The 23,174-nt window shown below is 43.2% G+C and overlaps 1 protein-coding gene across 10 annotated transcripts in view; it reads right to left on the bottom strand.

Annotated features, from left to right (window-relative positions):
* Positions 1-23,174, bottom strand: part of ADAMTS2 (ADAM metallopeptidase with thrombospondin type 1 motif 2) — a 392,140-nt gene that overhangs the window by 122,880 nt on the left and 246,086 nt on the right. Inside the window, exon 1 of one of the 10 annotated variants that reach the window (XM_053298183.1) lies at positions 2,795-2,911. The exons of the other annotated variants lie outside the window; for them this stretch is intronic. The gene's annotated coding sequence lies outside the window, so the exon portion shown is untranslated. Of the gene's footprint in view, positions 1-2,794; positions 2,912-23,174 lie in introns of those variants that run through there. 10 annotated transcript variants of the gene reach the window in all.

Genomic DNA, 23,174 nt, shown 5'->3' with positions numbered 1-23,174 from the left:
GAGGGTTATTTTTCACCTGAACAGCTCCCACTTCCTAGGGCACATTGTAATCTGCAATGGCAGCAGGTGGATGTTTATTAAAGACACAGGAGCCTTGCTGTAAACCCTGCACACAGCCAACAATGTCAGGTTCTGACAAGACACAGCAGTGACACTGTCGGGAGGGGCCATGCCAACACCTCCCCACTGGTGTGTTGGTGCTGTGTCAGGATTCTGACACGTTTGTCAGAAACCTCTCCCCTCCACTGCCCTCTCCTCCTCCTCACAACTTTTACTTGATGGAGGAAGCATATAAGGTTACATATTGCTTTATCTTTAATCTGGAGGGAGCACACACATGTGTGCTCCCCCAACCCCTTCACTATAGGCCAAATGGCACAATGTGCTTCTCAGAAATGGAGCTTTTTTCTGAGGCTATAGCCATGGCTGAAGCCTCAGAAAAAGCTCAGTTTCCCAGAAGGTGATCTCCATGTGCAAGCAGGGTCATCTGGGAGGATGCAATATCTTGGGTACCCAGGACTAACACCACAAAGCGTTTTAATTTTAAGCACAGGCACTTTGAATTGTGACAACAAATAGACTTGGAGCTACTACAGTTGTTTGAGCACTGATGAGAGATGTTCCCATTACCTGGTCCCACTTAGCCTACTGGCTATATTTTGAACTACCACTTCTGAACAGTCTGCAAAGGCAGACCCATGTAGAATGCATTTTATTTATTCCTTAGATATTTTAAAAATCTGTATATTGCACATCAACAAAATTTCCATAGTGGTTGCTAGAAAATAGACAGCAACAGAGCAGAATCACAACATACAACGAAATAGCAAAAGACAGCAGTCATCCAGCACTGGGAAAACCAGAGCATTGGCAGCATGCACACACAGGAGAGTGTCGCAGCTGGAGTGCCCCAACTAAGGAAGTCCCATCTCTCTCTGGTCACTACCCTTCTTATTCCAGATGGGGGCACCAGAGGACAGCTTCCAAAGATGATTGTAGTGCATGGGCAGGTTGAGGTGGGAACAGGTACACAAGTCCCAAAGTCATGAGGGTCTTTAAGGGTTATCCGCAGCACTTTGAATTTTGCCTGGAAATGGACCAGGAGCCAGTGAAGCTCTTTAAGCATGCAAGATGTGTTACACTAGTCTAATCTGGTGGTTATCAGAGCATGGATAACTGTGACCAGGCTATGTGTGTCAGGGAAGGGTCACAGCTGGTGCACCAGTCTCACTTGTGACTCCAATATCAATGCCAGATCATGTCAAAGACATGAACCTGCCACCATAATGCATAAGTATACCTTAATATAGCCCAGACATATTTTGTTTTTAGCCCATTGCACACACAATAGCAGGACTGAGCCTGCTGTTCTTAAATCTGCCTGTGTAGTAATTCCCCCTCCCCCATCCTGCTAATTATAAATTTGCTTCATCATTCTTCCTCATCTTTTTTGTTATTTTGTATCTAAATGCCCTCTACTTGTCTTTTATCTTGCCCACTGCATTTCCCTCTAAGCCATGTAAGCCTCTTCATAATTCATAAATCCTCTTTTCATAGTACAGGTTGCCTTTGGAACCTTATGCTGCATATCATGCATAAGGAAATTGGACAAATCCAGGAAGCTGAATTAAACTGGAGCAAGGTATTGTGAGGTGAAACCAAACTGAAATCGGAACTACACATTATACATCATGTACTGACAAAATGCTACACAGTACAGCCCTGATTCAGAAAACACTTTGACTGAAAACTAGGAATGTGCATTGAGCGTTTCATGCACAACCGGGGGGGGGGCCTTGGGGGTGGAGAGCGGGTGTTTTAAAAGGAGGAAGGCAGGTCTTACCTGTCCTTTCATTGCTCCTCTGCTGCCCCCCACTGCCCCACTGTGGGGCTGTTGGTATTAAATGCTGCACCACGTGGCTGCAGTGATGCTCCCAGCAGCCTCTGGGTGGCGCTGGCATATGAAAGGCTTCTGTGCATGCCTGTGTAGTAATAATGTAGTAATTTATGCACTGACAATGCCTGTGGAATTGCCTGCTGGAAGCAACACTGCAGCCATACAGCATGGTGTTTAATACCGACAGCACCATAGTGGGGTGTGGGGGACAATGGAGGAGCAATGAAAGGGCAGTTAAAGCTTGCCTTCCTCCTTTTAAAGCACCTGCCTGCTGCCCACTGAAACAATTTGGCTGGGGCAGCTCAGAGTGTTTCGGTGCCTTACACTTCATGCACATCCCTACTGAAAACATGTGCTTAGGTGTTGTTGAAGGCCAAGTAATGTTAAACGTATATCAATAGGATACATTAATAGGGACAGAAGGACACACAAGAATATATTGTCCACTGATTCACAGTTCAAACTGAATTGTGTCTACTGCTCTAAGCCATGAACAATAGGGATGTGCACAAATGGTTCATTTCAAAACAGTTCGCCACGAACCAGGTCAGTTTATCTGGTTCAACCGCAAAACAGACTGGCCCTCAGGAAAGGCAGCTGGTCCAAAACTGAACTGAATTGAATCTGGTTTGATGCAAACCAGATTCAAAATGGTTTGAAGGTTCGAGCTGCTATGGTGGCTGCCATTTTTTCTGCTTGTTTACTTGCTTTTCTCCCTTGCTGATTGGTTTTATGCTACTGCTTTCTGATTGGCTTGTGATCTCTTTTCCCCTAGTTGGCTTGTTATCATTCCAAATCAAGTGTTGTCAGGGCAACTCTTCCCCCATTGGCTGAGGGGGGGGGAGGGATGAGGGAGGGGGAGCAAAAAGGAGGGAGTTTCAAAGTGTATTTATTCACTCTGCCTCTGTATCTGAAGGAAGAGATCTGTCTGCCTTGCTGAATTTCTGTTGTGCCTGCTGTCTTGCTTTTGCTGAGTCTCTGTCTGCTGCCCTGCTGTGCCTTGCTATGCTGCTGCCCTGCTGCTACATCACTGAGTTGAATCACTCTGCACTCATCAGATTCTGCTGGGCCTCCTGCTGGTGTGTGTGGGAGAGAGGGAGAGAGAGATTGTATTTATTTATTTATTTGATTTATATACCGCCCCTCCATAATGGCTCAGGGCAGTTTACAAAATGGCTCAGGGCAGTTTATCTGTCTCTCTCATTGATCTTTTTCTTTTGCAATGCCAGTTTCTGTCTTACCAGCACTCCAGTACATTTAACTAGTTGCTGTTATTGTTCTTTTCCTGTTCTTTTCTGATTTTTTGGCTGGGTGTCCCACCTGCTGGCCCCCATATGCCCTCCCCCCAGCTGTTGAGTGCCAGCGCACATGCAGCCCGTACTTCCGGAAATACCGGAACACCGGGGGCAACACCGGGGGCAGAGGCGGCAGGGAGGAACGCTGCTGCCCTGAAAACTATTTTAAAAAACAGAGCGCCAGCAGGGGAAAAGCGGTGGGAGAGGTAAGTGCAACCCCTCCGCCCTTAAAGGGAGACTCCCCACCAGCGTCGAACCTTGAATTGGCACCAGCACGAACCATTTCGAAGGCCTCTTGCATGGCCTTCAGACTGGTTTGTGCACATCCCTACCAGGGAACATTAATTTTGGGGGGAAGAGAAGGTGGACTTACAACTGCTGAGGGCTTCTGAGGTCTTGGAGGTGCTATTGTGGCTACAGGGGGTCTCCAGTGGTTCCCCTCCCCTCTTTGGCCTCCCCCTTGGGTCATGACCCTGGGCATGCAAGAGGCCCGCAGACATGTGTGGCAGCCTCCAAAATGACCAAAGTGCATCCAGAGAGACCCAAAATGGGCCCAAAATGGACCAGAGACTGGGGAAGCCAGTGGGGGGGACACCACTGGAGACCCCCCATGGCCACAGCAGCACCCTCGAGGCCACGGAATCCCTCAGCGGCCTTCCCCACCAAAAAATTAACATCCCTGTCACCCCTAAACCTGGTCCAAACTGATTTGAATTTGAACTGAGCTGGGCTCCTCATTCAGGGTGCCAAAACCAAACATGCCTGGACCAATTTAGACTCAAACCTAAACAGGCAAACTGGTTTTGTGCACAGCCCTAGCAAAGGTACGAGGGTACTGGGTAGCTTAGGCTACAGTAATGTCGTCTCCATTCCCTTAGACTTACCACATTGCTTCTTGCTCCCACCCCAAAAGCCTCCCCCCAAATAAAACTTGCTTTTTTATTTGAGGGGAAATAAATAGACCACCCCATACCCCACACACCCCTAAAGGCACTTCCTCCCCCTCCAACAGAACTAGGGCTTCAATTTAAAACCCACAAGATGTCCTCCAGGAGGGTGCAGGGCAGAGCTAGGAGCAGAGTAGCAGGCTGAGGGAGGGGTGATGCTGTTGGTCATGGGGGCAAATGTGGTGAGAGGAGCCTACTCCCTAAGTTTCCAGCTCCCCCTAGAGTTTGTTGTGCACTAGTTCACCTATCCGGTGTTGCCACCTGTTCCCACAGTGCACCCACTAGTAGCGGCTGAGGTAGAAGTGGGGGGGGGCTCCCCTGTCAGTGAAGAAACTCTTACAGTGGCAGCAGTGTCTCATCTTTCTCCCCAATCTCCATTGGTGATGCAACCCCCCGATCTGAGGCTGAGGAGGAGCAGGAGGAAGTCATTCTGGTTGTTTCTGGACCTTCTCAGCCATGGATCAACGGCTTCAGTGGTGGCACCCAGCACAAACCAGCAGCCCCAGTACCATCAGCACCAGAATATTCCACCATGCTGAGAGCAGCATGGTGTTGAACACTGAGTTCGACCAAGGTGATCCTACACAAGCTGCCTGCACCAACTGCAGAGTACTGGTCAGCAGGGGCAAGGATCCTATGTGTCTTTGGACATCTGTGATACTGAAGCACCTGGAATAGCATCATCCAGGGGTCCTTGCTCCTGCTGGTAGCACTAGGATGTCTGGTGTGCCCTGAGGTAGCGGCAGCAAAGTATGTGCTCCTGCTCTCAAGCAGGGGACATTGCCAGTTGCACAGTGGGTGCAATCAGTGGGCATGCAGTCTGGTTGGCCAGAGTTTTATCTCATTGCCCAGACCACTGGAGAGATGATGGCTCTGGACGACCAGCCATTACAGGTGGTGGAGAATGCTGGATTCCACCAGCTGCTCTGATTGCTTTCCCCCAACTACAACAGCCTCTTAAATACCACCTTCAGCAAGTGGATGGTGCCCTCCCTGTACAGGGGCTGAACTGCAGGAGTAAGCAGGGCCTGACACCAGCATGCACTTCACTGTGGATCTGTGGACCAGCCGTAGTGGGGTGCACACTGCTTTCCTGTCCCTCATGGCACACTGCTGGGGACAGAAAAGCAAGGGAACATCTGCTGGTGGTGCTGTGGCCAGCCCCTCCAATGTAGCAAAGCCCAGGTAGGCTGTGCTGCATGTGGAGCTGATGGACACTGACCACATGGCAGATGAGCTGTTGGGTGGAGGAATGGCTGTTCAGACAGCCAAACCTTCACTGAAGATTCCTGGTGACTGACAATGGCGCCATCATGTTGAGAGCAGCCCATCAGCTGCAGTTTGTGTCCATCCATTAGGGCTAACCTACTGACCCAGAAAAAATAATAATTAAAAATTGCCTGATTGCCCAATTGTTTTGCAGGTTGGGTGGTAGGTAGCACCCATCATGCCCTACCATCCACCTCACTTTGGTGTCCCTAGGAACTACCTATGGGGAATAATGGGTTGGTTTAAGTTCCCCATTCTTCCCTGTGGGTGAACCACTTCTAACTGAGTTGGTTTGTTGAACAGACTGAGACCAACCAGTTGGTTGAACCAAACCAGTTCACAAACCTGCAGTCTGGTTCAAATTCAGTTTGAATTCAAACTGATCCACAGAAAGTGGTTCCACACACCCCCTTAATAAACTGTTTCCTTTTTATCTGTTTGTTATTTTCATTTCCCAAGGAAATGCAAGACTTTAGCAGGCCAAAACATACAGCCTGAACCCTGAATGAGGTTTCTCATGAAAAAGATTAATAACAGTGAAGAACTTTCTCTGAGTGGTTGACTTGCCTATTGCTACTGATCTTCCCTTTCAACTGCATGAGGATTTGGGGCACGTCCTAGGGAATACACAGGCACTGGGCAGGCCTTTGGAGCTTCACTGTTGCTCTGTCTGCAGTTTGTGAACAGACTCCACATCATCTCTGATTTCCCTTTCATTCTGACCTTATTATTATCAGACTAGGATTTGGTGAAAAATGGTTTTCCTGTCATTTTCATAAGGTGAGCTTGTTCAGGGCTATTTTCATTAGCCTCTGCCAATGAGACACTTGAACACTCAGTCCATTCTCCAACAAAACATTATTAAATTACAGGGAATTAGCACATTTAATTATTGTGATAGGTGACCCTTTGGCATTGTGAATGACATCTCTAACAATCTCATTTGCAGTTTGAGGTAGATGAAATGCCGACACTCATTACAAGACTTGAATTACAATATATAATGTGATATGTCAATCCTTTTATCTAAAAGCGTCTATATTTCAAACAAGGAAAATTACATTTCATTACTGTGAAACAAATAAGCAATTAAAAAATGCTTTGCAACAACCAATAATCACAGATAAATCCTAACATCTGGAAAATAAACAGCATTCTTATGCTACAATAGAGGTTACTGTACAAGCTTTAAAGGCGAAGGCAAAGAATAAAAAGAAGAACCACCACCACCACCACCAGGAATGCAACTTGATTGTAGTTATATCATTATTTTGTACACTGGAAGTCCCTAACTGCTATTGCATAGGATTTCTAGTGTAAAAGGTTAATATACATAACATTTTAAAGAGGAAGATGTGGGTAAAATTTGAGAAGACAAAAAGTTTCACCAGAAATGATGACTATAAGATAAACCTTTAAATGCACAGTATAATACTAAAAGCATCTAAAAGATTTCACATTGCAGTAGAATCACCATTATACAGTCACTGGTTATTTGAAATCCAATTCACACTTTATGCAGCAAGCATAGTTGCCATGCGCATATCTGTGTTTGCAGCACTAACTAAGCAACGTAAACTGTGAACGGCAGATACATATTTCCAAAAATTTCAGGACGTGTGGTTGTGTTGGAATGCTATGTGTTGGAATGTATGCCAAGGAGACACAAACTGTCCTGGGTCTCCCAGGTTCATATCCACTATGTGCCCCAACCAGAGATGGTTACATAACAATTACATAATCCATATGCCGCCTGAAGTAGTACAGCCAGGTCATAGATTTACTGCCTCAGGGAGGTGAGAAAAGAGCAAACATTTTATTACCTAACTTGACGGCCCTTAAATGGGGAAGGAAAGGTGTGATGTACATATTTAAATAAACAAATATAACCACAAAATGTACAGTTAAATGCACTCTGTGGAAAAAATGTATTTGCATTCAAACAAAAGTATTATGAAAATATCTCTTTTTTTAATCAAAGAGGATGGAGACTATTTTAAGCCCAAATATTGCCAAAACCTTTCTTTATGTGACTTTCAGAAAAACCAGGAATATTTGGAGCGACAGAGGCCAAAAAGATATAAGCATGGCTTTGTTCTCTTATAGTGTGTGGGTGTGACATTGATCTGGCCCTCAGGGCAACAGCTGAGAAGTCAGGCTTTCATAATCCAGCACATATTATGTGAATGTGTCATGGAAGCAAGAGAGGGGTAAGTAATATCTTGATACTTTAACCAAGTGGAATAAGCTCTGAAGAGATAGAGAGAGAGAGAGAGATAAAAAAAACAGAAGGGGCAAGATATATTTGCAACATCTCAAGTACAACAATTTGGGCAAGTAAAGGAAGCAGGGGAGTTTATAGGTACTTAAAAGAGCTGGGCCCCAGACCTACAGACCCACTTTTGATAATTAAACTAAATCATACATCACCCCCCCCCACACACACAAAGAATAATTGTGTGTGTTTTAAAAGTATCTAATATTATAATACAGCACCTGTTAAGGTGGAAGCAGCAGAAAGCTGGATGAAACTAAGAGCTCTCTCACACACCCTATGCAGGTGCCTCCACTGCTGTTTATCCTTTCTGAAAGAAATCATGGAGGAGGCTGATGAGATTCGGGGCCCTGCGTAATTCATTGGGGGCCCATGCCCCATGCCTTAATGATGCCCCTGAAAGGAAGGTTCACATCAGGCTCATAACAGTACTAATATTTAGCAAACATTTTGGACATTTTCCTCTCCCCGTTGAGAGGGAAGGCTGTTTGAGCTGTACCACTTTGTAGAATTATTGATTACCAATATTACCCTTCAGATTGCAGATAAGGGCCCATATGGTTAAATGCTCTCTGGACAGCTTCACATGATCAGTAGGAAGCCTGGTTGGCATAATCTGCCAGTTTCTTTCAAGCGTATGCTTCCAGCACAAGCTGGTACTTGCACCCTTTTTGTGTCATGCAAACCCTTCAGTATCAGGTTGGTGGGCTGCACTTCCCTCTGGCACCTGACAAAATTTGAAGTCAGATGATGGAGAGAAGTGCAGTTCACCAACCCAACATTAGCAGGTTTGCATGACACAAAAGGGGCAGAAATTGCAAGTGCCATTTCAGCACGGTACTGATAAGCTGGTGTAGATTATTCAGTTTTGGCACTGCCAAAGCATGTTTAGCTCACCTTAACAGTCCTCCAGTGCCAGCTCTCCTGCTGCTCACAGGAAATGGAGTATCCCAGTTATGCTCCTGGATCTGGCCAGTTCATGTCAAGAAGTAGCAAATTTGGTTATTATAAACCAGTTCCTAGATTGACAGGGCTGACTTCAGCTTTCCTGGCTTGATTCAGATGGGCAAATTGTGGCTTGTGTGGGCCCTCAGGATTGCAAACCAGGAGCAAACCATGGTTTTAAATCTTGGTGTGGAGAGTTCTTGCAAACCATGGTTTAGTTGTCTGGATGTAACGGAATGCGTGAGCACAGGGCTCCTTGTTCATTCAGATCATAGGAAGGAGGATCGGATATACAATGTCTGAACCAACTCTCTGTTTTCTTACTGATAGGTATTGCTGGCTACTGTATGAAGCCCAGTAAGCACAATTCCAGATCGTAAGGTGTTTAAGTTTGCTTTTTCTCCCTTTGGGCACTGCTGGAGTGGAAAGGCTTGAGGAGGAAGCATCTAGTGAACATTGTTGACCCTTTTCCTCATGTCACTCTATATATTACACTTGAAGAAGGATCTCCAAGGGAGGACAAGAGGACTAGGATTTCCTAGGGTATTAATTCTGTGTTTTTGACAAAGCACTGTATAACAATCAATCAATCAATCAATCATCTTTATTATGGTCAAAGACCAGCACAGGTTATAATACAGTAATACAGTAAAATAGATACATGTATTACTACTATAAACTATAAGATTGAGATGTGTATTACAGTTAGACTAATCGAATAAGGGTCTAAAAATACAAGATAGGGGCCTGGAGCACCTTCATGAAGCAAGGCAACAGCATTTGAGGTGCTTTAGTTTGAAAAAGAGGCAACTGTGAGGAGGCATGATCAAGCTATATTAAAATTATGCATGAAGCAGAGAGAGTAGACAGACAAAAAAAATTTCTCCTCTCACAACACTTCCTCTCTCACAATACTAAAACTTCATCCCATGAAACTGAAGGTCGGGAAATTTAGGACCGACAAAAGGAAGTACTTCTTCACAGCACGCATAATTAATCTATGGTATTCTCTGCCACAGGATGTGGTGATGACCACTAGCTTGGATGGCTTTAAATAGCATTCAGACAAATTCATGGAGGACAGGTCTATCAATGGCCACTAGTCTGGTGGCTATAGACCACCTCCAGCCTCAGAGGCAAGATGCCTCTGAATACCAGTTGCAGGGGAGCAACAGCAGGAGAGGAGACATGCCTTCACCTCTTGACTGTGGGTTTCCCAGAGGCATCTGGTGGGCCACTGTGTGAGACAGGAAGCTGGACTAGATGGGCCTTGGGCCTGATCCAGCAGGGCTGTTCTTATGTTCTCTACCACCAGTTGATTTTAGGGGAATTAAAAAGAAATCCTTTAATCATTTAATCCCACCAGTTTATAGCAATAGCAATAGCACTTACATTTATATACCGCTTTATCTCTAAGCGGTTTACAATGATTTAGCATATTGCCCCCAACATTCTGGGTACTCATTTTACCGACCTCGGAAGGATGGAAGGCTGAGTCAACCTTGAGCCCCTGGTCAGGATCGAACTTGTAACCTTCTGGTTACAGGGCGGCAGTTTTACCACTGCGCCACCAGGGGCTCTATCAACTGAAGAGCACAACTCAGCTTTATCAACTGAAGAGCACAACTCAGCTTTACTCTAGCATCTGAGCCACTCTCAAATGCTAAGTGCTGGAGTACAATGCTCTAAACTAGTCACACAAAACAGCATATGCTGGAGTAACCAGTTGTTGTTTTTAAAATTTCATTAAGTAACCCAATACAATCAATTAGGCCTGTCTGGCCACTCCACTGCAGAAACTCTCAGAGGTCCCACAAAACTCATTGTTATTGTCCCATGCAATACTGCATGGACTTCTGTAGCATAGAAGGCAAAGGACACTTTTATTGAACCTATCAGTCAATCATCCCACTCTCTTTCTTCTTTTAGTGCTTTATTATAAAGATACTATCGTCAGTCTAACTAGCCTAATTCAACTAGATAGGATAAGTCTCCTATTCCAGAGGAATAGCCTAACAGCCTTATTAGGTTGTTGCAGCAAGAAGTCCCATGGCATCTTAAAGCCTAAGAGGTTCACAGTTCAATCCTATGCATCGTTACTTGGAAGTAAGTCCCGTTTTGTTTAACTGGCTTACTCTTAAGTAGGCATGCACAGGATTGCTCTGTTATTGTAGCAAAATCTGTATACAGACCCTCAGTGGAATAGGAAGAGCTTGGGAGGCAGGGCAGCATGCACAGTCCTGCCCCTCATGTGTTCATCTGACTTCCTGAATAGGGTTTTTCAGGAGAGATGCTCACTTCATCAGATGCATGAAGTGTTAATTGCAAAAATCTAGAGGACAAAATTGAAGAGTGGGGAGAAAAGGCCAGGAAATGCACTGGTTTTGTGACAAGTTATCCGCTATGTAATAGAAGATTACATAAATAAATACGATAAATAAATAAAGATAAATAAATAAATGAATAAATATTTCTCTGCAAAGCTCAAACATATACAGGAAAATAACAATGTCTACTCCCAACAGCTGTAATTTGTCATCCAACACACTCCTCCTAGCTTTGCTATGCTAATGTAACAGATATACTGGAAGAGACATCTAAAATGAACCTAAATGAATCTAAATGACCCTAAATGAACACCCAAAATGACATTTGAATATGATGCAAAAATGGCTTCAAACGCTAAAGAGATACTCCAACAGTTTGTTTCATATTATACATAATTATATACTTCTAATCATCCAACTAAGGCTTCAGTTAAATCATTTATTGATAAATTAGGGACATTCAAGATCTCACAGGAGGAAGAGAATAAAACAGAAAGCCCCATCACAATGCAGGAATGGAAAGGAACAATTTTTTAAAAACACCCTGAAAAATAACAAGGCCCCAAGCCCAGATGGCCTATCATCAGAATTTTATTTTAAAAAAGATGAAGTATTAGCACAACCATACTGTCAAATAATAAATGAATGTATGGATCAGAAAAAAATTACCAAAAACCTGGAAAAAGTCAAGGATAGTCGTTATACCCAAGTCAGGAAAAGATCCTAAATTACCCGAGTCATACGGATCTATTACACTTTTAAATCAAGATCATAAAATTTGTACTGCAATACTAGCAACCAGACCAGGCACAACACAGTAAATTATATAGACTGTGATCAAATGGGGGGGTTGCCAAAGAGAAAAATGCCATTTACTGTAATATCAAAAGAATGATGAATATAATAGACAAAATGCAACAGAAGAAATTAGAGGGAGTAGTGATCTTCCTAGATGCAGAAAATGTATTTGACAGAATTGAACCAAAACATCTGGAGGAAGTATTAAGTGCAGTAAGACTGGGAGGGGTTTTCTTAAGATGGATTCAGGAAATACATCAAAATGCCTCTGCTCAACTTCTTATTAATGGATTGGTCTATGTTGTACAAAGGCACAAGACAAGGATGCCCATTATCATCTTTACTTTTTGCATTGGCAATAGAACCACTGGCATAATTAGTTAGGAAGGAGAAACAAATCAAGGAGTTCTGATGGGAAAAATAAGATTTTAAGATTGCCCTTTATACAGATGATACTATGTTAACCCTTACAGACTTAAGAAACTCAATTCCAGCTGTGTTTGAAATCTCTGAGAAAGTTGGTCAAGTCTCTGGGTATAAGGTAAATCAGGAGAAGTAAGAGTGGTTGAGTATAAATACCCAAAACAATAATGGATAGTATACCATTGGAAAATATGAAATAAAAAGAAAGCAGACTTCCATAAGATATATAGGTATTTGGGTCCAAAAGACCTTGAGTAAAATAAGTGAATATAACCAATTATGGTTGGAGATAAAGAAGGATTTGAAACATTGGCAGACTCTGTATTTCCATGATGGGTAAGATAGTAGTTATAGAAATGAGCCAGGTTATTATTTTTGTTTGCAAATATCTTCTTAAGTGTGAACAGTCTATTCTCAGAAATTGGCAAAAATTGATTATGGACTATATCTGGATGGATAAAGCACCTAGGGTTAATAAAACAATATTATACAAACAAGCTATCAAAAGAGGAGCAGGTTTACCAAGTAAAGGAATATATTATAATGCAGCCCAGTTAGCTACTATATTGGATTGATATAAAAAAAGAGGAGAAACCAATTAAAGCAGAGCAGGAACAGAACAAGATAAGTTTTTGTTTTTTTAAGCTGCGTTATTCATGGATACAAGGGATAGAATCCAACAAGCAAGAAAACCTAGGAGGACCAGAGTAGTCCACAGAAACATATAGATGCGACTCTCGTGACCGCAGGAAAGCAGGCTAAGGGAGCCAAGCCCACTTTCCCATTATTTTGTGCTGCCATGGGGGCCACATGGTTCCTGGCAGCAAACCTCAGTAAATCCCCCCCCTGCTTATATGAAGTTAGCAGAGCGAGTGCTCCGCTAACCCTGTTTTGGTGATCATGAGTCGCCATGGCATGGCTACGCACTGCGGCGACTCACAAGAAGACCCCTGACCGGGGGGCTCCAACAAATCCCCCAGCCTCAGGGATCTCCCGAGATGCCCCGCACACTGGTGCAGGGCATCTTGGGACTTCTAGGGGCCGTGACAGAACTAGTAATCATGTGGGTGGCTGATCCAGCCGCCCAGGGACGTCTCCCTGCTTTTCTGCGGGGAGAGTGGGCTGATCGTGTGTAGATCCTCTATGAGTGACAATACGAAGACTGAAGGAAATGTTTTACTAGGGACGTGCTATCAGCCTCCAGATCAAAATGCTGAGAGTGACCTGGAGTTTGAGAAACAAATCAGTGAGGTGTCAAAGAGATACAAAGCTTCAATAATGGGTGACTTCAATTACCCACACATAGGCTGGACAAATTTACGTGTGGGTATTGACAGAGAGACCAGATTTCTAGACATGCAAAATGACTGTGCCTTCCACAACAGTTCCACAACAGTTGATTGTGGAACCAGGGGAGTGGGCAACAAAATGGATGCACAGTTCAATGTATGCAAGATTAAAGTGATACATATTGGGGCAAAAAAAACCCAACTTCCAATATACACTGATGGGGTACGAACTGTCAGTGACTGACCAGGAGAGAGATCTTGGTGTGGTGGTGGACAGATCATTGAAAGAGTGTACAGCACCTGTGAAAAAAGCAACTTCTATGCTAGGGACCATTGTGAAGGGGATTGAAAATAAAAATGCTAATATCATAATACCCTTATACAAATCTATGGGGAGGCCACATTTGGAGTACTGCATATTGTTCTGGTCACCGTATTTTAAGAAGGACATTGTAGAACTGGAAAAAGGTGCAGAAAAGGCAACCAAGATTATCAGGGGTAGAGGTCTGCACAGAACCAATTTTTGCGGTCTGGTCTGAATACTAATCGAATTTGGATCTGACCACAGTACGCAAACTGTTCAGTCGGACTGACCGGCCAGTGCAGACTGCTCCAATCAGTCTGACTGAATCCGCTCAAACTAGTTTGCTGGTTTGAGCAACCTAACCCATTTGCTTCTGAAGCAAAAAATGTTTGTCACTGCTGCTGCTGCTGCTGCTGCTGCTGCTGCAAGGATGGGGGCGGAGTGGGGAGGAGTGCCGCAGGCCTGTCGGTAACTGCCTTCTATTTATCATTTAAAGGTGCCTCTAAATCACTGCTCCCCTCCGCCACCATTTACAAAAACATTTTTTACTTCAAAAGCATAGGGGATTCTTCACTGGAATCCCCTTTTACAGCTGCTCAAACCAGCAAACCACAGGTGAACCAGGTTCAGTCCAGTTCTGTCATGGACCTGGCCCATTTTTGCAGTGGACTGGTGGTTCAATCACGGACTGGTTCAGCACACCCTAATTAGAGGCCTAGAGCACCTTCCTTATGAAGCAAGAGTCCAGCATTTAGGCCTTTTTAGTTTGGAAAAGAGGTGACTATGGGGAGACATGATACAGGTGTATAAAATTATGCATGGAGTAGAGAAAGTGGACAGAGATGGATTTTTCTCCCTCTCTCACAACACTAATTCCAGGGGTCATCCCATGAAACTGCTTGCCAGGAAATTTAGCACTGACAAAAGGAAGTACTTTTTCACACATTGCAGAATTAATCTATGGGATTCTCTGCCAAGGGATGTGGTGATGGCCACTAGCTTGGATGGCTTTAAAAGGGGCTTGGACAAATTAATGGAGAACAGGTCTATCAATGCCTACTAGTTGGTGGCTGTAGGCCATCTCCAGTCTCAGAGGCAAGAGGCCTCTAAATACGCAAGGGAGCAACAGCATGAGAGAGGGCATGCCGTCACCTCTTGCCTATGGGCTTCTCAGTGGCACCTGGTGGGCCACTGTGTGAAACACAGCAGGACTGTTCTTATGTTACTGGAATAGTATTACACAAGATGATGATTCTATGCTTGCGAGATTTCCCTTTCTTTAGAGAGAACTATACAAAGAATATAAAAGGATGGCAGGTTTAAGGGAGTTCGCTATTTTTATGACTTTGCCCATGTGGCAAAGGGGTTATAGAATCCACCTCACATGTTATTCTTTATTGTGATTTTTATAGTGAGCCCCATTTAAGACTTATATCTCCTATGTTAGATAATTTGCCTAGCCAGTCTGATGAATTTTATTTAAATTATCTTTTAATTAATGTGGACACTGATATTATCTCTGTTATGGCCAGGTTTTGTTACAGTATTTGTAAAATTGTAAAATACATACTGGTTTATTGTAAATGTTTGCTGGTCAATGACCAAATAAACTTAACCTTATATCTATAAAAGGAGAGAACATAGTAGAGTATCCATGAGTCCGTTGTCCTGCCTATGCAAGTATGATGACAACAATCAACAAAGCTTACTCCAGATTTCAGGGATCCTCAGCAAACTGCCCATGAGCTGCCTCCTACCTGAGTTGGCCCTGGGAGAGTGGCTCTGGCATCAGCACATGAAGGCTATGTGCACAGAGATTGGTCTCATAGATCAGCAGTAGGTCTTCTGAAGGTCTTGGGCCCTTAGCGGATGCCCAAGAATCCTAACCCTTGGTGCTGGCCCTGATGATGAAAACTCCCTAGTTCAGGATGAAAATGCAGCAGATCTGCCAGAAGTATGGCAGATTTAAGTTTCACTCTTAGAGTATAGCTTTCAGAGCAGGATTCCAAATGAATGGAACTACAATATCTGATCTAAATTCAAGTGAAGGAAGAAATTTAATGACCATGCCAAAGTATAAAATCAGTACGGCAACCACTGTACATCTCATCAGTCTCATCTCTACCATATCACACAGGATGTGCCTGTTGAACATTTCGAATAGAGAGAGAAATATGCAATTATATCACAGTGTCAGAACTCAGATCCCTGTAAAGCAGAATTTGCTAAGCTCTTTATTGGCAAATGGTCCTTAAAGTATTGCACAAAAGGCATGGTGGAGAGAGCAGAGCACTACAAAGAAGAGCTATGCTTCATCCCCTGCATTCCAGTAAGATTATTATTTAATTATTAAGAATATACATCACTTTCCAACAAAGAACAAGAAGTTCACAGAGTGGTTGACATAGCGAAGGCAGTTCCCTATCCCAGAGAGGCTCAAAATCGAAAAGAAACAGAAATACACCAGCAGCAGTCACTGGGAGTGATGCTATGCTGTGGTCAGTTGGAGGGGAGGTTAAATATGAGAGAGCCACCACTTTAAGAGAGGCCTTTTAACTTCTTTTAATGGGGTTAATGTTTCCAACTCAAATACATTCTATCCCTGCCTTTTAACTTAACTTCCTAACTCAAGCTTTATGCTGGCTCCCTCAGAATTAAGCCTTCCTTCCTACAACAATGTAGTTTATACTAACAGTGGCATCCAGTCAATGTAAGTAACAAATTTGCTGCAGGCTTCAAAGCCCTAATCTAACCAAGACTGTGGCCTGGTGCTGGCGGTACTGAACCAGAAAGAAAACAAGTGAAAATCCTGTCAACCGTTTGAAAACGAGTAGGAATTAGAAAACATCTGGATTTAGGTCACTGTAAATTATGAGAAGGGAAAGAAAACATGACTTTGAAACTTCTCAAGTGCCAGGGAACAAACTGGTCTGCAATTTGATTTGAAATCCCAAACCATCACAGAACAGAGAAGAATTGCCAGAGACTGCCAAGCAGAAAGAGCCCAAAGTTCTTCAGCACGCCAACAAGTCTGTCAGGTTTTTATTGGATTCTTCATGCAAAAAGGAACGGTGACTTTTTAAACACTGTAATCTTAGCCATATTCTGAGGTCTTACAACAAGAAGAAGAAATCCACAACATATCTATACATCAGGGCTTCAGGGCTATACACAGCCCGGCATTTCTTCAAGGAGAGAGCAGACATGTTTGCAGAACAAGACATCAACCTAGTTTAAGTTAGTCATGACTAATCCCATTGAAAGCACTGGGATTTGAGTTAGTCACTCCTGACTAATTTGTTCCATTGGGTCATGGCCCAACTGTTTGACACAAAAATTGCACTATTGAAAGTCTCACAAAGACAACAGAGCCAGCTTTCCTGATTATAATGGAATTTGATAACCATTAAATTAACCATTAAATAAGCAAAAGCAGCTTTTTTGTGGCTAATGCGAATTTGTTTTATGGTTTTTGGTTGGTTGGTTGGTTTGGTTTGGTTTGAGGTATAGATTTTGTTCAAATTTTACATGTAGCCTTCCAAACAAATACTGAGGTGGAAAAAAGAAATGTGAAACCTTCCCTTTTATCTCTTAAGATAATTCTGTCTCAGCAAAAAGTAATGTTGCATGTTCAGGACATTTATCCTCAATTGCAGATATGTCATTTTCCAAATGACTTTCCATGTTTAATATACAAGATTTTCTGAGTGGTTAGTATGCATACTAGTTCACATCCTAGCAAAAACATCCACTGTTCTCCATCTGAAATGCTGACCAGCTTGCTATTGCAAATGATGCTTGGCTCCTGTTTATCATTTTAAATGTTGGTTGGCTTGCCATGGACCAAATTTAAAACTTATTATTAGCCCTAATGGGTTTAGTTTTTCTTTAGTTGACAGTGGTCAGATTCGAGAGCCCTGCAGATTGGCAGCAGAGTAGGAGGATAGCGGGGCTCAAGCCCTCACCTACCACAATACTGATTCATGTGGGGTAGGGGGTCAGGTGGCAGTAAAGGGGACAGTTTCACGGCATTTTGAAGCATGCTTGCTTTGCTCATAGTTACAGGGCATCAGAGGGTTTGAACTTTCAAAATCTGATGAGCAACTGATGACAGTTGCAGTACCCTATAGTGAGAATGAAGATGGTTTGAAACAAAATAATTAAAATCGCATGAGACTACAGATGGCTCAGCGTTAAAAGGTTGAAATGGTTGAAGATGCAGCTCCCAATGACATCGACTCTTTGCACCAGCAACCCTAATAACCACTAGGAGCGCTAGGGGTAGAGATAGTGAGCAAGGGGTTTCCCTCTATGACTCCACTTTCTCTACTTGGATTCCCCTTCGTTAGTCTGATAGACTCAGGTTCTGTATGAAGCTAAGACCAAGCATGTAGGTCTTATCTATCTCCTGGATGGATTTCCTAAATAAACAATTTTATTTGGAACTTCAACTCCATGTCTCCAGACAATATTAATTAGCAGTGCTTTCTCTACCTGTGCACTTCCACTGCAGCTAGGGTAGATAAAGAAGGAGAGGAGAGCTGGTCTTCTGGTAAAGGTAAAGTTGTGCCCTCAAGTCAGTGTTGACTCCTGGCAACCACAGAGCCCTGTTGTTTTCTTTGGTAGAATACAGGAGGGGTTTACCATTGACATCTCCCATGCAGTATGAGATGATGCCTTTCAGCATCTTCCTATATCATTGCTGCCCGATATAGGTGTTTCCCATAGTCTGGGAAACATACCAGCAGGAATTCAAACCAGCAACCTCCTGCTCCCTAGGCAAGTTACTTCCCTGATGGTAGAAAGCATGAATTGTCCCATTTTCTAAGCAGGGTCCACCCTGGTTTGCATTTGAATGGGAGACTACATGTGAGCAGTGTAAGATATTCTCCTTAGGGGACAGGGCTGCTCTGGGAAGAGCAACTGCATGCTTGCATGCAAAAGGTTCCAAGTTCCCTCCCTGGCATCTGCAAGACAGGGCTGAGAGAGTCTCCTGCCTGCAACCTTGGAGAAGCTGAAGTATTGTCTGTGTAGACAACACTGAGCTAGATGGACCAAGGGTCTGACTCAGTATAAGGTGGCTTCCTATGTTCCTAAATCTCTCCCCACACCCATCCCCCACCAGAGCTTTCTAACAAAAATGTTGTGAGAATGGAATTTTCAGTACAAAAATGTTGAAATTTATTTATTTGTCTTATTTACATACCACCTGATTGTGTATTTCTAGGCAGTATACACAATTAAAAACACAACAAATAATTATAAAACAGAGTAAAAACAATTAAAACAGTTTCAAAGTTAAAAAAAGTTAAAACAATTTCAATTTCACAATTGAACAGTTTAAAGTTAATTTCAGTTAAAAGACTGAGAAAACAGGTATGACTTGGGAGTCTTCCTAAAAGCAATAAGAGATGGAGATGCTCTTGTTTTGACAGGGAGCCCCAGGGCAGCCCTGGAGAAGGCCCAGTCCCAAGTCGCCAACAAACAAGTAACTGGATTTCCCCAGATGATATTAATAGGCAGCAAGGTTCATGACAGAGAAGGCGCTCTCTTGAGTATCCTGGACCCAAGCTATTGAGGGTTTTATAGGTAATAATCAGCATTTTGTATTTCGCTCAAAAACACAAATCATGTAAATAGTAATGGAAGCACAAAATTCAAGTTTTAAAAAATAGTAACGGTAGTCAATCCAAAATTGGGGTTTGGGAATTTTACAACAGTTGTTCACTCATCTCTTGCCCAACCATAGGAGATTGCAAACCAGCCTATAACTATCCATCACTGAGGGATCTAGGGAAGGATTCTTAAGAAGTGGCCTAATCATTGCCTCCTTCAAACATGGAAGCATCCTATCCCCCCTCAGTGATGAGTTAATAATATTAACTAGGCCATCTCCAACAATTTCCCTGCTAGACAGAAGCAGCCAAGTTGGGCAAGGATCCAGAGAACAAGTGGTAGGCTGCACTGTCCCAAGCAGCTTGTCCACGTCATCAGGCATCACAGATTGAAACTGATCCAATCTAATACTGCAAGAGGGATTGGTGGACACCACTTTAATTGACTCTGTAGAAACAGTGGAGTCCAAGTCGACCCGAATACAAGATATTTTGTCTGCAAATAACCCATTAAAAGCATCGCAGGAGAACAAAGTCCCCAGGGATTGTTTTGAACTGGAAGGAACTTGAATCAAACTCCTCACAACCCGGGACAGCTCTGCTGGATGCAAACTTGCAGAAGCAATGCACGCAAACCAGAATTGGTTTTTTGCCGCATGCACCGCCTCCACATAAACTTTCAAATGGGCTCTATGCGGTGTCCTGTCACATTCAAACCGAGTTCTCCTCCACTTGCACTCCAGTCACCTACCTTGCTGTTTCATATCCCACACCTCCTCTGTATACCAAGGGGCCACTTTTAAAGCAGATTGGAAAGGATGCTTAGAAGCGATCATGTCTACTGCCCTGATGAGAGCCCTATTCCAGGCTCACACCAGGGCATCGACATAATCACTGGCAGAACCAACATTAAAACCCTCCAAGGCTTTTTGGAATCCTACCGAAATCACACAGCTTATTGTAAACAGCTGGCTGATTATACATATGTCAAAGGTTCTTCCTCAGCTATGCATCCTGATAGAAGGAATCTCAATATAACAAGTAGCTAATGTTATTACTACTGCAGACATAACAGTTTGCATCAACATATCTAAAAACAATTGAGGATGTTATATAGGTAAATCATCTCTTCACAAGTCATCTCTGCTTATATATCTGTGCTTTGTGCTGTATTTGGTACCTATTGCCAGTGTATTCGTGCTCCTGACCCACCAGCCCAACATCCTGGGTCAGCTCACAATGCCAGGCCACCACAGACTGGGAACATGTACTGGTGCAATGCATCAGTCTTTGGCTTGGCTGAAGCCTCAACTGAAAAAACCGTCCCTAAAACCTGTGATGCTAAGCGCACTTACTTGGAAGTAAATAACACTCAACTCAGTGGAACTCATTTCCAAAAGGAGAACAAAGTGTTCAGGGCTGGAATATTATTCCCACTGCTTTCTTATGTATCTTATATACATAATTCCATGTAAAACTTCAATCAGGGTTTCTAAAGAATTCCATATATTTTTGTTCCATATTATTTTTTAAAATTATAAAGTCTACCACTTTTAAAATGGATTCCCATAAGACACCTATTTCATGTTTGCCTCTTGAAATACCTCTGTGGGAAACCATCACTTTAGGCATATAAATTATCCCAAGACAAACGGCAGTAGCTATGAATATGAATTTTTCATTATATTAATTGCCCCACTTTCAACATGAAACAGGACACTCTGGATATCTTAGGCAACATTTTAATTAAGTGTGAAATATTCAGCCATTATATATCCCCTCCTAACCTTTTTTAATACTACAGGGAGCTTCCACCAACAAATAGGTTCTTTTAGCTAATGTTAGACTTTCTTTTTCAATTCACTTCCCTGACCTTTTATTTTGACATTTTAACCTCATATATTAATTCCTGCCTGTGCAGAATATTGAGTCATTGTAATTACTTGTGTTTAAGCCATTTTAAAAAAAACTTCCTTTTGACTTTGTGGGTGGGGTGGGGACTCACATATCAAACAGGAGTATATTTCACATTGATCAGCCAGCCTTTAGACGAACACTGTGCCAAAAGAAAAAGAAACCAGACTGCCTTACGTCCTAACACTGTGTGCATGCAGCCAAAGGATACATGTCATTAGGATTGCCAACATTTCATTGCCCGAATAAGGAACACAAGTTTGGGACTGGGGGACAAGATGGCTGCCTTATAGCTGCACCCAACCACAGAACTACACAGCCCAAAATGCACTGCACCAGATCTTACTACTTGCTTGCATTTCAAGCTAGGCTACACCTACATTAAAGGGGAAAAAATAATTTCAGAATGCAAGCTGGGAGGAAGGGAATTAACTTCTGTTGTAATGGTAGTGAGTGAGCTCCTGAAATACTCTGCTATATATATATATGTTGAAGTAGCCTGCTCATAAACCCTTAGAGATGTGGGCGCCCTAGGCTCAAACTTCAAATATTACTTAATTATTATCTCCAACACTGGGTACCCTGCAAATATGTCACTGAGGTTCACATGACCCTCAAGGACATATTTGTGCATTGCACAGAGCACTTATGGGGAAAGGGGAAATTGGCAAAAATAGCTCTATTTGTATGTGAGCACCTGCATGTCAGGTGGGGACACATCCGCTAGGGATGTGCACAAAACCAGCTTGGCCTGTTTGGTTCAGATTCAAACCAACTTCGAACCAGGGTGGGTAGGTTCAGCTTTGGTTTTGTTCGAACCGCCCCCCCCCCCAGTTCAGTTCAAATCCAAACCCATGCAAAAGGTTCTACATAAGGTATAATGGGGACTTGAACTGTCCCATTATTCCCTATGTGAGGCACCTTGGGGCACAAAACCTGGGTGTGTGGTGGGCACCCAGGGGTGCCACCCCCCACTGAACCCCAAAGTAATCGGACACTCCTGCAATTATTAATGAATTTTTGAAGGGTTTTTTTTTTCATTTCTCCCATAGGGAATAGGGATTGGGTTTGGGGGCTCGGCAGGTATGACCACAACACCCCCCAGGCAGCCCCAAGATGGTAGGGTTTATTTTTTAAGAATATATATATTTAAAAGATTATAGCCTGTTTCAATGCAAGGAAGACTGTGTGACCTTAATTGCTGTGAACTCTTGAGTTTACAGCAATTAAGGTCAGTAGGTCAGGTCACACACTGTACTGCTTATATGAATGGGGGAGGGATTCCTATTCATTGCATTGAAACATCGTAGGTGTGTCCGATTGCTTTTGGTTTTGGGTGGTAGTTGGCAGCCATGGTTGCCTACCACCCAACCCAGTTTTGGAGGCTCAAACCAGTTCAAACAGAACCAGACTCTGTTTGGTTCAAACTCGGACCAGCATTGCCAATTCAATGCCCTGTTTGGTTCGAGTTCGAACCTTCGAACCAAACCAGTTTGAATTTGGACCTGTTAGCACATCTCTACCGTCCGCTCCATGCATGCATGCTGTTTTGGGCTGCATTTTCTCAGCAGTGGTCAAGATGTCAGCCACTATAAATAAAAGGCACAATCTTTCCACACACTGGGACATATCTGTAGGGAACGGAATGATCCATGAAAATTATCCCTCCCGCCACATGCAGCCACTTGCACTGTCTAAGTGAGAGCCCAGCTGCTGCAGGAGTGTATGCTTTGGCTGCACAGCATTCATTTGGATTTCAGCCAGTGTTCCTAATGCTGCATTCAGGCATAAAGTCAAAATATTACATGAAAGATTAAATCATAGGGCTAAAAGATCATTAGGTCAGGCAGTAGACATAGTGCTGCAGCTTAAGCAA

Source organism: Hemicordylus capensis, chromosome 2 (genome assembly GCF_027244095.1).
Source record: "Hemicordylus capensis ecotype Gifberg chromosome 2, rHemCap1.1.pri, whole genome shotgun sequence".
In the NCBI taxonomy this organism is placed as follows: Eukaryota; Metazoa; Chordata; class Lepidosauria; order Squamata; family Cordylidae; genus Hemicordylus; species Hemicordylus capensis.
Note: the sequence above shows the minus strand (reverse complement) of the source record. Positions and strands in the feature narration are given on the sequence as shown.